General features: G+C 40.9%; 2 protein-coding genes across 5 annotated transcripts in view; one reads left to right on the top strand and one right to left on the bottom strand.

The window, feature by feature from the left end:
* Nucleotides 1-11,027, bottom strand: part of cryzl1 (crystallin, zeta (quinone reductase)-like 1) — a 74,656-nt gene extending 63,629 nt beyond the window's left edge. The window contains exon 1 of the mRNA XM_059968897.1: nt 10,896-11,027. The gene's annotated coding sequence lies outside the window, so the exon portion shown is untranslated. The remainder of the gene's footprint in view (nt 1-10,895) is intronic.
* Nucleotides 11,028-11,396: 369 nt separating this feature from the next.
* The window catches only part of itsn1 (intersectin 1 (SH3 domain protein)), a 225,592-nt gene continuing 223,429 nt past the window's right edge, over nt 11,397-13,559 (top strand). For 3 of the 4 annotated variants that reach the window (XM_059968861.1, XM_059968860.1, XM_059968862.1), the window contains exon 1: nt 11,404-11,589. The gene's annotated coding sequence lies outside the window, so the exon portion shown is untranslated. Of the gene's footprint in view, nt 11,590-13,559 lie in introns of all 4 variants that reach the window. The other variant, XM_059968863.1, reaches the window with a different exon arrangement.

The following is a 13,559-nucleotide window of genomic DNA, read 5'->3' on the forward strand; positions in this document are numbered from 1 at the left end:
CAAATAAAGGTTAAAGCTGCCCTTAAAAATTTCCTCAACAACTTACTTAACTGTGGCAAGAAGCTATGCAATTTTCTCCCTTGATTCTCGTAACTGGGTTACATTTCTTCTGGTCCTGAGGATTTACCCACCAACAAAAACATTAAACTTAAATAATAATTCCCTTAATTACAAAGTGCATCTCAACCAGTATTTTTACACTAAACCTCATTAATACCACTCCCTCACTTTTCAAAGTCTCTAATAAGAAGCATATGCAAATCACCCATTCCCAGTTTTGTTATTTACTTTCCCTAGTTTCCCTCCTCTTTATGCAATTGTAAAGGATGGTTAATGATGAAGAGTACATAATCATAAGCAAACTCACTCTCCAGATTGAAAAACTAACCATTCCCATTGCATAAAAGGAGGTTTATTAAGTTTGTTTAGTTCTCTTTACTAGCTGAATAGTATACAGCATAGTTTCTTGATTTCTTGTTGATGGGTTGACCAGACAAAGTACTGTTAACACAACAAAAATTATAACCAAATGATTTCTGTCTGAGGGAAGTTTTAAGGGTATTGAATAGAAAATTCCAATGGTGAGGCAATGAATGGATATCTAAAATGAGAGTTACAATGAAAAGTGTATTCTTCGGAACTAACAAATGTTACAAAAGGAGAATATTGCCATCTGTCTTTCACCACTAATTGGCATATTTTGAGCCTTAAAAGCAGTTATTACACAGACTGGGAGTCTACTTTTTTTTTACACAGCTGCATCTGATGTGGGATCACATATGGAGACTACAGGTCTCACCCCACTATTTCCTGCTTGTTATAATGAAGTGCTATAAAGCCCAAGTCTGTAAACTTTGAGCATAAGGAAGTTTGGGCTGAGAAAACAGACTTTGGCCAGCTCAATAACTGGCTCAAGTTAAGCATCAGACATCTAAGGATAATGATCACTTAAATTCATAGAAATGCAAGTATAGAAACAAACCCTATCAGTCCACCTCATCCATGCTGACTGTGACCCTATCTAAGCTAATCCTATTTGCCTACACTAGGTCCATATTCTTCAACCTAATATCTTTCAGAAGTTGTATTTTTATCTGCCTCCACTACCTGCTGACAGTTTGTTCCAGTTAACCAGTACCCACTGTTTAAAGAACTTCGCAGTCAGATCTCCTTAAATTTTTTCTCCTCTTACCACAAACTTTTCTCCCCATAGTTCTAAACATGGGAAGTGCAAAAAAAAATCCATACATCTATCCTGTCAACTTTATAAACCACTGTAATGCACCCCCTCAGCCTTCTCTAGTCTAGTGAGAATAAATCCTTTCTATCTGAAAGTTTTTAACTACAGCTCTTCATTCCAGATTACACCCTGGGAAACCACTTCAACACACTCTCTGTTGCTACTATCCTCTGTGTAGTGTGGTGACCAGTACTGTACAGAGTATCTCAAATGCAGTCCAACCATTATTTTGTATAACTGCAACTTGATGTTCCAACTTTTAAACTGAAATGCCTTGGCAAGTATACTAAATGCCTTTTTCAATACTCTTTCTATCTGTATTGCCACTAATTTGCACATCACTGCTCCCAAGGTCTCATTTACTCTGCATTTCCTACCAGAATTTGACCTCCAAAGTATATTACCTGACATTGTTCTGCTCAACTTTCCAGTTGATTTGCATTCTGCCTCAACCAACCTTCTGTGCTACCTACAACTTCACTAATGTTCATGTTGTTTGCAAACTTACTTATTGTAACAAATGCATTCTCAACCAAGTCATTATATACTCAGTGGCCACTTTATTAGGTACATCTGCACATCTACTTATTAAGTATCTAATCAGCCAATCATGTGGCAGCAACTCAATGCTTAAAAGCACGCAGACATGGTCAAGAGCTTCAGTTGTTCTTCAGACCAAACATCAGAATGTGGAAGAAATGTGACCTAAGTGACTTTGACCATGGAATGATCTTGGCACCAGATGGGGTGGTTCAAGTATCTCAGAAACTGCAGATCTCCTGGGATTTTCATGCACAACAGTCTCTAGAGTTTACAGAGAATGATGTGAAAAACAAAAAAATATAGTACTAAAATAGTACAGAAGAGCATCTCTAAATGCACAACACGTCAAACCTTGAACTGGATAGGCTATAGCAGCAGAACACCATAATAAAGAGGACACACTGAGATATGTTTAAGTACAGGAGGTACCTAATGAAGAGGCCACTGGGTGCATTATATACAAAGGCCCGAGCACTAAACTACATGTTACAGATTTCCAGTCAGGAAAACACCCACCCATCACTACACTCTGCTCTCATCACCAAGCCAATGTTCAATACAGTTCACAAATATGCCTTGGATCTCTCCTGAACTAGCCTACCATGTAGGGTCTTATCTAAAGAATTATTAATGTTGAGATAAACTACCTCTACTGCTATGCCTTCACAATTTTTCTTAGTTACTTCAAAACAAAACAACATCAGATTTGAGAGACAGGATTTCCGTGCATAAAACCCTGTTGGCAACTCCTCACCAGTCCCTGCCTTTTCAAGTGAACACAAGTATTGAATCTCAGAATTTCAGAAATGGGAACAACACATGCTCATATAATTATGGCATACAATGAAGAATTAATAACAAGATCAGTGAGATTATACACACTTGAATATGTGCCTGAACTGATGCAATGCTGCCCATCAGACATTGCCCCCGAGGAGGAGATGGTGAGCTCCCATAATGGAACTGTGTTGCTTGGTCTAGAATTCCTGTACACTGATCCAACAATGATAAAGGAAATGCAATGTAGCTTCAGGACAGAATGTGTGATTTGGTGTGAAATTTTCTGGTAATAATTTTCCCCCACGCTTGCACTGAAAGTCTAAATCATGGACTTAGCAGGGGGCTCTCACGGACAGGACATAACTGTAGTGCATCTTGCAGCAGATTAATGAAAGAGCAAGTGAAAATTTAAGGTGATGATAATATCATCCTCATTGAGATTACATCAAACATCCGGGCGGGGGAGGGGTTTCTTCCTCCAGAGGTATAAAAGATTATTTTATCAACTTCTTTATCTTTTCCTTATGGAGTGGTAGGAAGGTTTCATTGAGTCTACAAGGGAGCTATTTGAAACAGCAAATACAGTCTCTGACTTGCTCTTGTATGAATGTGATTAGAGCAATTAAATATTTTGTTAATGTTTAGGAGTTTATGGCAGCTGATTTCATGATGAGGATGTAAGTTAGACACTTTCTTATTGGAGATGATTATCACTTCCTAGAAACATTGGCTGAGCTGCTACTTCATAGTTCACTCCTAACCTTGGGACCCATCTGTATAGTGTTTGCACATTCTCCTCACTCTCCTTGTGATCATGTGGGATTCCAAAGACGTGCAGGCTGATAGGTTAATATGTCAGTTTAAACTGCCCCACAGTGTAAACACACACACACTCACACTTAAAATGCTGGAGGAACTTAGCGCGTTAGATAGCATTTTTGGAAAAGAGTTAACGTTTCAGACTGAGACCCTTTATCTGGACCAGAAAGAAAGGGGGAAGAAGCCAGAATTAGAAGGTGGTGGGAGGGGAAGGAGTACAAGCTAGAGGCCAAGTGAGGGAGAAGGTAGGTAGGTTGGGGGGGGGGGGAATGAAGTGCGATGCGATCCTTGGAAGTGATAGGAGGAAAAGGTAAAGGGGCTGAGAAGATGGAATCTGGTAGGTTAGGCGAGTAGACCATGGGAGAAAGGAATGGAGGAGGAGCACCAGAGGGATGTAATAGACAGGTGAGAAGAGATAAGGTTGGGGGGGGGGGGGAGGGAAATAAGGAATGCAAATGCCATCAGGTTGGAAGTTACAAAGATGGAATATGAGGTAGTTGCTGCTCTAACCTGATAGTGGCCTCATTATGGCAGTGGAGGTGGTCATGGACCAACATGTCGGAATGGGAACAGGGATTGTGGATTGTAGTTAAAATGGCTGGTTACCGGGAAATCCTGCTTGCTGCAGATGGAGCTAGGGTGCTCAACAAAGTGGTCCTCCAGTCTATGTTGGGTCTCACTAACACAGAAGAGGCCCATTAGAAGCATTGGATACAGTAGACTTCCCCAACAGGTTTGCAGGTGAAGTGTTACCTCACCTGGAAGGACTGTTTGAGGCCATGAATGGAGGTGGGGGAAGACGTGAATGGGCGAGTGTTGCACTTCTTCCACTTGCACAGATAAGTGCCAGGTGTGAGATCAGTGGGGAGGCACGAATGGACATGGGAATCATGGAGAGAGCAAACACTGCAGAAAGCAGAGAGTTGGGGAAGGTAAAGATGTGTTTAATCATAGGATCCTATTAAAGACGGTGGCAGTTATGGAGAATAATGTGCTGGATGCGGAGGGTTATGGGGTGGTAGGTGAGGACAAGAGAACCCCATCCCTATTTAGGTGACAGGAAGATAGGCTGAGGGCAAATATCCAGGAGATGGAGGAGATGATAGTGAGGGTAGCATCAGTGATGGTGGAAAGAAGCCTTGTTCCATGAAGGAGGAGGACATGTTCTAAAAAGGAAAGCCACATCCTGGGAGCCGATGTGGCAAAGACAGACCAACTGAAAAGGAAATAGCATTTTTACATGTGACAGGTGAAGAGGTATAGTCAAGATAGTTGTGAGAGTCAATGGGTCTATAAAATATATCAGAAATGGTGACAGCGAGATTGAGAAAGGGGAGAGAGATGTCAAAAATGGACCAATGAAATTTAAGGGCAGGATGGAAGCTGGATCCAAAGTTGACGAAATTGACAAGCTCGGCATGGGTGCATGAAGCAGAACCAATGCAGTCATCAATATAGCGTAGAAACGACAGAACATTAACAGTGAAGGCTTGGAACATGGATCATTCCCCATAGCCAACGATAAGGCAGGCATAGCTGGGATCCATAATGAGTAATACAATCAGGGTACAGTGGATGAAAATATAGGGAGAATGAAGTAAAAATGAGCTTTGAATATGACTAGTGTAAATTGTGTTTGACAGTCAAAGTATACTGTGCCATAGAAGAGCCCAAACGAACAATGTCATATTTCATGTGCCCCAAGTGCCAAGCAGTCTTCAAACTTTCCTATGCCAATATAAATTAGAGAAGATAATTGATGAAGATGGCTGGCTTGCAGTGTTATCCTAGGGCTGAAGTTTGGCCATTGCTGGAGCAGACCTGGAGGTGATCCAATACAGCAGAACTGAGGCGAGGTAAGCAAAGACAAAGCTGAATCGAAGTGGTCGGGTCCAGGCCCAAGAGTCAGAAAGTACCTGAGGTCTGGTCGATTCACATATCGGGCGTATTGGTAAAGTTGGGTACATGTTGAATTGAGGTGGCAGGGCCTGGGCCTAAGTGTGCAGTGAAGCAACAGGGCCCGAATTTGAGAGTAAGAAACGACACAAGGTTTGGATGATGTAAGTGCCAGACCAGATTGAAAAGATCATGGTACTGGAGCCGGAGTTGAGGGATGGGAGGGTTCAGCTTGTCACTGATAGAGGTTTACTTGTCTCTGCTCTGAATTGGGCCATGGCTGCAACTAATGGGATACTTGATCCCATTGGTGTTCAAGTCTTTTTTAAAATAGGTTCTATTGGGTTTATTTGTTTTGTGGTTGCATGTAATGAGGCGACTCTCAAGGTTGTACATAGTATACATACTTTGATAATAAATGTACTTTGAACTTTTAGATACAATTCCAACAAGGGGAAATTATTTTTAAGCTGGTGATGGCTCACTCCTATTCATGAATGTATCATTTAAATCACTCAATTGATTCTGAGTTGATTTCATTTAACATGAAGTTAACTATCTTCAATATGAATATGCTTTCTTCCACAAGATATGAAATGCAGTCATTCCAGGCCGCAATTGCATCTATGAAAGACTGACCCAAGAAGGCTGATCTGATTCTCAGCAGTTTCTGAGGCTCAATTTCAGTTTGCTATGCTCTTTTGAATTGAACTATCTATAGTGTTTGTGAAGATTGACAATGAGATAATTCTATATTGTCATCTAGATGTATCATTCCAAACATAAATACAATGATTTTGTTTAAAAACAAGGAAGATAAAGCAATGCAGAGTAGAACATTACAGCTACAGAGTGCTGTAATGATGAGATAGACTGAGAGATCCAAAGTTCTTTATTGCATAAGAGATCCATTCAAGACTTTTATTCTTTGTTCTACTGTGAATGACTGCAAGTAAATGAATTTCAGGTGTAGTACATGATAATATTTACATATCTTGATAATAAATTGACTTTGAACTTATAATAACTGGATAGAAGTAGTCCTTGAGCTTAGTTGTACATGTTCTCAAGCTTCTGTATCTTCTGTGTGTCATTCTGCCGTTTGCTGAGCTTGGCAATTAGCCTGCAGATACTTCATCACCAGTCGAGGTGACATTCTCAGTGCACAGTTGTTGGTGTTTCTCTCTGGGAGTGCACGTGTTTATATTGGCCCTGTTCGGATGCCATGGCCTTTCAATTGACCTTTGAATTCTATTGGCTCGCCTTTCTTCGGCTCTTAGGAGTTCATAGATGGTGTCTACTTCAATATGTTTGTTTACAGAGTTATCAAAAGAGAACCATGCTTCTAAAAACACTGTGCCTGCTTTGTGTTTGTCTGCACCAGAACCTCCACGGTGTTACACTTAAAGTGTCCTTCTGCGTCTTCATGTATCTTCTGCCTGATGGGGCCAGGTGGCGGTGGGGAGGAGGGGAAAGTGATGTGGTGGGAAAAAAGAGAGAATGACCAGGATGAGAGGGATTCTGAACCATGCTGGTTGCTTTCCCAAGGAAGCAGGAAGTGTAGACAGATTCAATGGGTGGAAGACTGGTTTCCAAGATGGACTCATCTGTGTTCACCAATTCTGCCATTTCTGACAGTCTTGGACAGAGCAGTCATCATACCAAGACATGATGTATCTGAAGAGGATGCTTTCTATGGTGCATCTTCAAAAATTGGTGAGTGTGTTAGGCTCCATGCTAAATTTCCTTAGCTTTCTGAGGAAATAGAGGCATGATGTGCTTCCTTGGCAATGGTAAACACATGGCTAGATCAGAATAAATTGTTAGTAATATTTACAAATCGGAACTAGGAGCCCTCAATCATCTCCACCTCAGCAGCATTGGTACAACATGAGCGTGTACTCTGCCCTGCTTTCTGAAGTCAGCATGTAGCTTTCCTGTTTTGCTGACATTGAGGGAAAGATTGAACCCATGTCACTAGGCTCTCTATCACAGTCCTGTACTTCATCTTGTTGCTTGAGATCCAGCCCACTACTTAGTGGTGTCATCTGCAAACCGTAGATAGAGCTAGAGCAGACTCTGAGCACAGTCCTGAGTGGATAAGGAGCAAAGCAAGTTTCCCATCGTACTTACATTCTGAGTCATTGGCACATTCAGTGCTTCTCCCAAGTGGTATTCACAAAGATTCAACAGCTTGGTGAGAGATTTCCTGCCTTAAACAATTGTTGTTACAAAGTGCAAAGCATTTTGCATTAAGTGTCATTGAAGGATTAAAATAAATTCACTACCCCAGAAACTAAACTGTTTTGCACAGTTACGATGAACAGAAATAAGTTTTATCTCCTCAAAAGTGTACTTCAATAAGGGTTCTATTAAAAGACGCAAAAATCACTTAATTCTTATTTGAACAAGTACTCATATTCTTGAATTGATTCTTCTGGTGAATTGCCAGGGCAAAGAATACGGGTAGTTTCATTTACAGTTCATTAGAAGTGATGTGTGCTCATTAATCTTAATTACAGGCAATTTTGTTGACATATATGTGCAATAATGTTGTTCTTTTTCCTGTGGACTACAATATTTAAATAAAATAAAATAAAACAGGCATTTGTTCCACTGATATCGGCATCCATTTTAGTGCAGCAAATTGCTGGAGTTACTGCATTTGTCCCAAGTGTTATATTTAAGCATGCAGTTTAGCTATCATTGAGTTTCTAACTTTGCTAATTTCAGCCACAGCAACAATTTGAAGACAAGTAAACATTAGCCAAGAGCATGATTGGACAAATTGCCAGTCTCCTTTTCCAGAACTCCATGGTGATAAAGCACTGGAGGTCTGCGCTGGATCCTGGCCAATATTTAATCCCTCAACTAAGAGTATTTAAAAAAAAATGCCAGTCATTATCTCATCATTGTCTGCAGTGTTTCCTACATTTCAAAAGTGACAGCACAAATACTTCACCAATTGAAAAAAGTCATGATAGGCGCTATATAAATGCAAGTCTTTTCTCTTTCTATCCCATTAATCTCAGCAGTAATCTGTTGCAGTTTTGTTACATTCAAAACACAAGTAAATTGATTATTTACCATTCTGCAATGTACACTGGCTCTTCTATCCCATACTAACATTTTGTTATTAATTTAAATTGAACTGTAACACTCAAAGGAACTCAAGAAATTGAAAGAACAGTAGGCTATCCAGCCTTTTGAGCATGCTCTGACATGCATCAAAATTACGACTGGTCATCAATCTCAGTGCCAACTTTCAGCATCATCTCCAGAAACCAAAAATTACTCAACCCCAGTTCTGTACAAACATATCAACTGAACTTCCAAAGTAGTTTATTATAGAGAACTCCAAAGGTTCATCACCCTCAAGGAAGAAAACAGACTACCCTAGTCCTAGTCTCAACAGTTTGGGGGAAACATCTTCCTTCGTCCAGATTGTCAAGCCCTCAATTTTGTTTTGAATTCGGATGAGATCTCCTCTCATTGTCCTAAAGAATATAGTGCCAGTCCACATAATTTCTCCTCAAATGGCAAATCTGTCATTCCTGCATCAGTCCAGTGAAATTTCACTGTAATTTCTCCATGGCAAATATTTTCTTGAAGAGATCAAAACTGTACACTTTACTCCATGCACTTTCTCACCAAGTTTTCCTTACTGCTTTAATCAAACTCTCTCATAATCACTTGCCTTCTTTATCATTTGCTGCAACTGCATTTTGGCCTTTGGTGATTTCTACACAATTATACCTGGGTCCCTTTGAAAATCGACACTATCCATTTTCTCACCATTCACAATCAGATCTTGAGTAGATAAGGGCAAACCCCTCATCAATAGAGTTTAGCAATGCTATGACCACTTTCCTCTAAAATAGACTTTGTTTCCGTTTGTTCAACATCTAGAAAAGTTCCCCACCATTTGGCAACTTCGCACAGCTACCAAAACCTCAATTCAGTTCTTGAACCAGTCAACATAATACTAGTCATTAACTCAGTGTAACAACACTATGACAACTTTGTATGACAATTAATGTCGCTTTTTTCCCTCTCATTATATATTCACTATATAGATACGCAATTATCACAGTTTTTAAGGTTATCGTATCCAGGGGAGGTAGTGGCAATAAGCTTCCACTACCTATTAATTGCTCACAATGGCGTGCATCTCAAATAGCATCTGACAATCATGTCCAGCTCCTGGCCTTCACGTGTGGCTTAACTACTAAGCCTGGCAAAATCATTTTTTTGGGAAGGGGCAAAGGCAGATTACTGGTGCCTTCAAACCAGTCACTGTGGGCAGATGGTTGTCAGCCATGGTTGGCAGTTCATCTACGAGAAAAAACAACTCTGATCTCAAACCTCTGTTGCCTTGCAGCTATACCTAACTGATGGGGAAGGCTTCAGAAGTAAACTCTGAGAAATCCGAAGCTGGAGTCCTCAAGTCCCTAATGTTGAGTTCAATGCTGAATGACAACTCCTGTAACACCACTGGTGTCAAACTCTGCTATTCTTATGGATTCAAAGGGGAGACCGCTAAATGGGTAGTAGGTTGCTCTCCATATTGTACTGCCTTGGCTTGCATGCTGGCTTGGGAATCACATAGACAGCTATTACATAATATCTATGGACGACCACACAAAAAAAACAGGATCTCAATTGTGCGTATAATTTATACCTTTCTCTGGAGGTTTTGTATCTGTGCCTTTATGCCTTTGATGCTGGTGTAAGATTTTCGTTGCACCTGTACATACATGTACTTGTGCAACAACACACACAAAATGCTGGTGGAAGACAGCAAGCCAGGCAGCATCTATAGGGAGAAGCGCTGCCGACGTTTCGGGCCAAGCCCCTTCGTCCTGAAGCGCTTCTCCCTATAGATGCTGCCTGGCCTGCTGTGTTCCACCAGCATTTTGTGTGTGTTGTTGTTTGAATTTGCAGCATCTGCAGATTTCCTCGTGTATGTACTTGTGCATATGACTTTGAAGGTATAAACCTTCCCTTAACCCAGCAAATATGCACATCAGTAACACTGACAAGAAGCCAAGTGGAATGGTTAAAGAAAAAGGAAAACAGGAGTTTTCCTTCTCTGCGAGGATGTCGAATTTCTGGAATTCTCTATCTCAGAGGAAAGAGGCTACTAGATTACAAGAGGCATTTAAAGATGTGGTAATTAGGCTTTGAAAGATTAGGGAAATTGACGGCTATGTAGAACTGGGTCAGAAGAGGAGTTGCAGTCTGGGCGTATCAAATACGATCATAATGATCATAGTTGAGGGGGCAAAGTGGGTTGCTCCTACTTCCCTTGTGCACAGGTGTCAGAACACGGAGACGCTTAATTCCAAATTAGAGGCTGATCCATAAAACAGAACTCTTCCCTGAAAATATAAACAAGGTTTATCAAACAACCATGGGAGTAATATAGATGGGGCTTATTTTGTGACATACAATGTTTTTATGTTTTTTATAAAAGAGGCCATGAATAAACTGAGCAGAGGCTACAGCCGCAATTATTCCTTATCTAGCAAGCGCGTAAATGTTATTCTACATTTTACAACATTAATAGCAATTTAAAATACGAATATACATTAAAATCGAGATATAATATACTTACCAGCGTGGTCACACTCCGTTCAAACTCGCTTATTTTCAATCTGGCCACCAACAGACTCAGGATGTCGCCATGGCCACTAAACCAACCTAACCTTATTGCATTAAAGCAGTACCCTCGGCTAACCACGGTCCACATTCCTCCTTACGTACTGGGAAATTCGTTTGTTGGTTTGTTGAACCGCTGTCAATCACATTTGTTAACGCCCATTCCGTAATTTGAAATGACAAGTTAGGTTGAGCAGAGGTTACAGGGCGAACGGACCTCCCTCTCGGCGTCGAGCCGACTCAACCTGCTGGAAGAAGGGGCCGTACCCCTTCTTCCCATTGGGCAGCTGTCAGCCGGGAACGAAGCTGTGGCTGTTCTGATAGGTGAATGTATTGTCCATTATCAGGCTGACGGCGCGTCATTTCCGGCGTTGGGCTTGGTTGAGGGCGAAAACGTCAGCGAGAGGAGGGGTGGGAAGCTCTTTGGGCAGCGGCGTTGGGGAGGGCGGGGGAACGAGGAGCGTTTATCATCAGACACTAGGCAACGAGCAGAGAAGGGGGGTGGTGGTGCCTTCGCGCTGTGTCGTCCTACACAGGCAGCGGCAGATCGAGACGCCGTCTCCGTTGCAAGGTAGACGGAGGGGAAGGCAGTAAGTTGCTGCTGCCGCCGCCGCCGCCGAGCGACACTCGGCCAGCCCTTGCGAGATGAGGTAAGCGGCTCTCCTCCCAGAACTGCAATGGCTTTGCAAGCAGACGGGGGATTACTGCCTCCTGTTATTTCAGGGATTGCTTGATCCAAGTGTGCGGCTACTATTGATTTATTATAAACGCATCTGACGCGGATTTTCGTTTAAGAGTGTATTTAGCTTGGATTTGTGTGTTTATTAAAAGTGAGGGAGAGCTGGTTGTTATGGTTGCTGTGAAGGAGGTGCGAGCACTTTGGGAAGGGTGGGTGTTGTTTTAATTCAATGGTTCTGTCCTGGTGATTTTCTTAATTGCTGTTTCTTGGACTACGGGATGGTTTGCAAGATAAAACGTGGTGAGATCAAGGTTGATTTAGGTCCTTCCCCTGTGCCTTGCTTTCCCGTTTCCTCTGGTGCAGAGTGGATTGGGCCCAGGGAGTTGAAAATATTAAGTGTAATCCGATACAAATGTTTTTGGACCATTGTAACACGCGGGCAGTCTTTTTTTCACGTTGCAGTTACTGGAGTAATTTTGTATCTATTTTGTCAGATTTTTAAAAAATGTGTCAAGAAAAGCCTGCATAGACCAAACAATTGTCGATCTTTAGAGAATTTTGTTAGTAACCTTAATGCAGTAGTGGAGCCTTAAAACATACTGTTTTATTTGAGCTTGAACAGAGTAAACGAATATTTTATATAAAACGTTGACGAATCTATTGCTTATTAAATGAAAAATGAATGATGGATCCTGCGTCCGTTCTATTTTTTTTAAAAGCAATGTGCAATCTAAAAATGACTAGTGATGAATATTAATAGTTGATAATCTATCGCTGATATATTTTAATACAGATTTGTGAGTAAATTTTACTTGCCATGGGTTATTTTTGGGCACCCTATATCTGAACATTTTGTAGAAAAATTATGAATGCCTGTAAAATGAGTGGATACCTTTAGATAAGACTTGCGAATTATGACCATTAATCATGATGCATCTGACTATAACTCGGCGCGTTTTGGCAAATAAGCTACGGAACAATAAGAATTTGACTGTTGGATGGTATAGTATTTGAACGAGAAGATGTTTAAAATCGATTTGATAAGTACAGCGATTTGAGGTGAAAATCAATTTCGTACAGTTATTTGTATACATATGTTTTTACTAATTGCCATAATATTCTGCGCCTCAATTTTCGTTGAGGTGTCATTTTGTGTAAACAAGTGTGATTCAACAAATGTTGATTGAATTTTAAGTGTTGCGCAAATCATAAATTCACGAGAACTGGTGAGGCACAGAAGGAAGCAATTTGGTGCAAGGAGTTTATTGGCTCAGACGATACCATTCTCAACTTTTTTCCTCTGCTGACTGAAGATTTCAACCCAGCATCCTATCCCTCGCCGCACCTTCCCCCACCCCCAGAATTTTAAAACAACTTTCCTAATCTGCTGATGACCAACAGCTTCCTTTTGTTTTTTAAACTGTACACACCAACAAACCTCAACCTTTATTTTCAATAGAACTACAGTTTCTACATCTTAACCTTGAAGTCCTATATCTGCAAAACATTCTTATAGATCTTCTCAACAACCTCGCCAAGATATTACATCCTTCCTGAATATTGAACAGAAATGGACACAGCATTCCAATTGCAGGCAATCATCATACTTTCCTTGCTTCTACTGTATTTACAAATCCTGGGATCTCATGTGCTTTACTAGTATGCAGTGTCTATAAAAAGTATTCACCCCCTTAGAAGTTTTGATGTTTTATTGTTTTACAACATTGAATCACAGTGGATTTAATTTGGCTTTTTTGACACTGATCAACAGAAAATGACTTTCATGTCAAAGTGAAAAGCTGTTGTTTTGCTACTGTTCCATAAAGCTGTGATCTGCATGCACAGTCTCTCCCATCTCATCCACTGAAGCTTGTAACTCCTCCAGAGTTGTCATAGGTCTCTTGGTGGCTTCCCTCATTAGCACCCTTCTTGCATGGTCAC

This window comes from Hypanus sabinus, chromosome 4, assembly GCF_030144855.1.
Source record: "Hypanus sabinus isolate sHypSab1 chromosome 4, sHypSab1.hap1, whole genome shotgun sequence".
In the NCBI taxonomy this organism is placed as follows: Eukaryota; Metazoa; Chordata; class Chondrichthyes; order Myliobatiformes; family Dasyatidae; genus Hypanus; species Hypanus sabinus.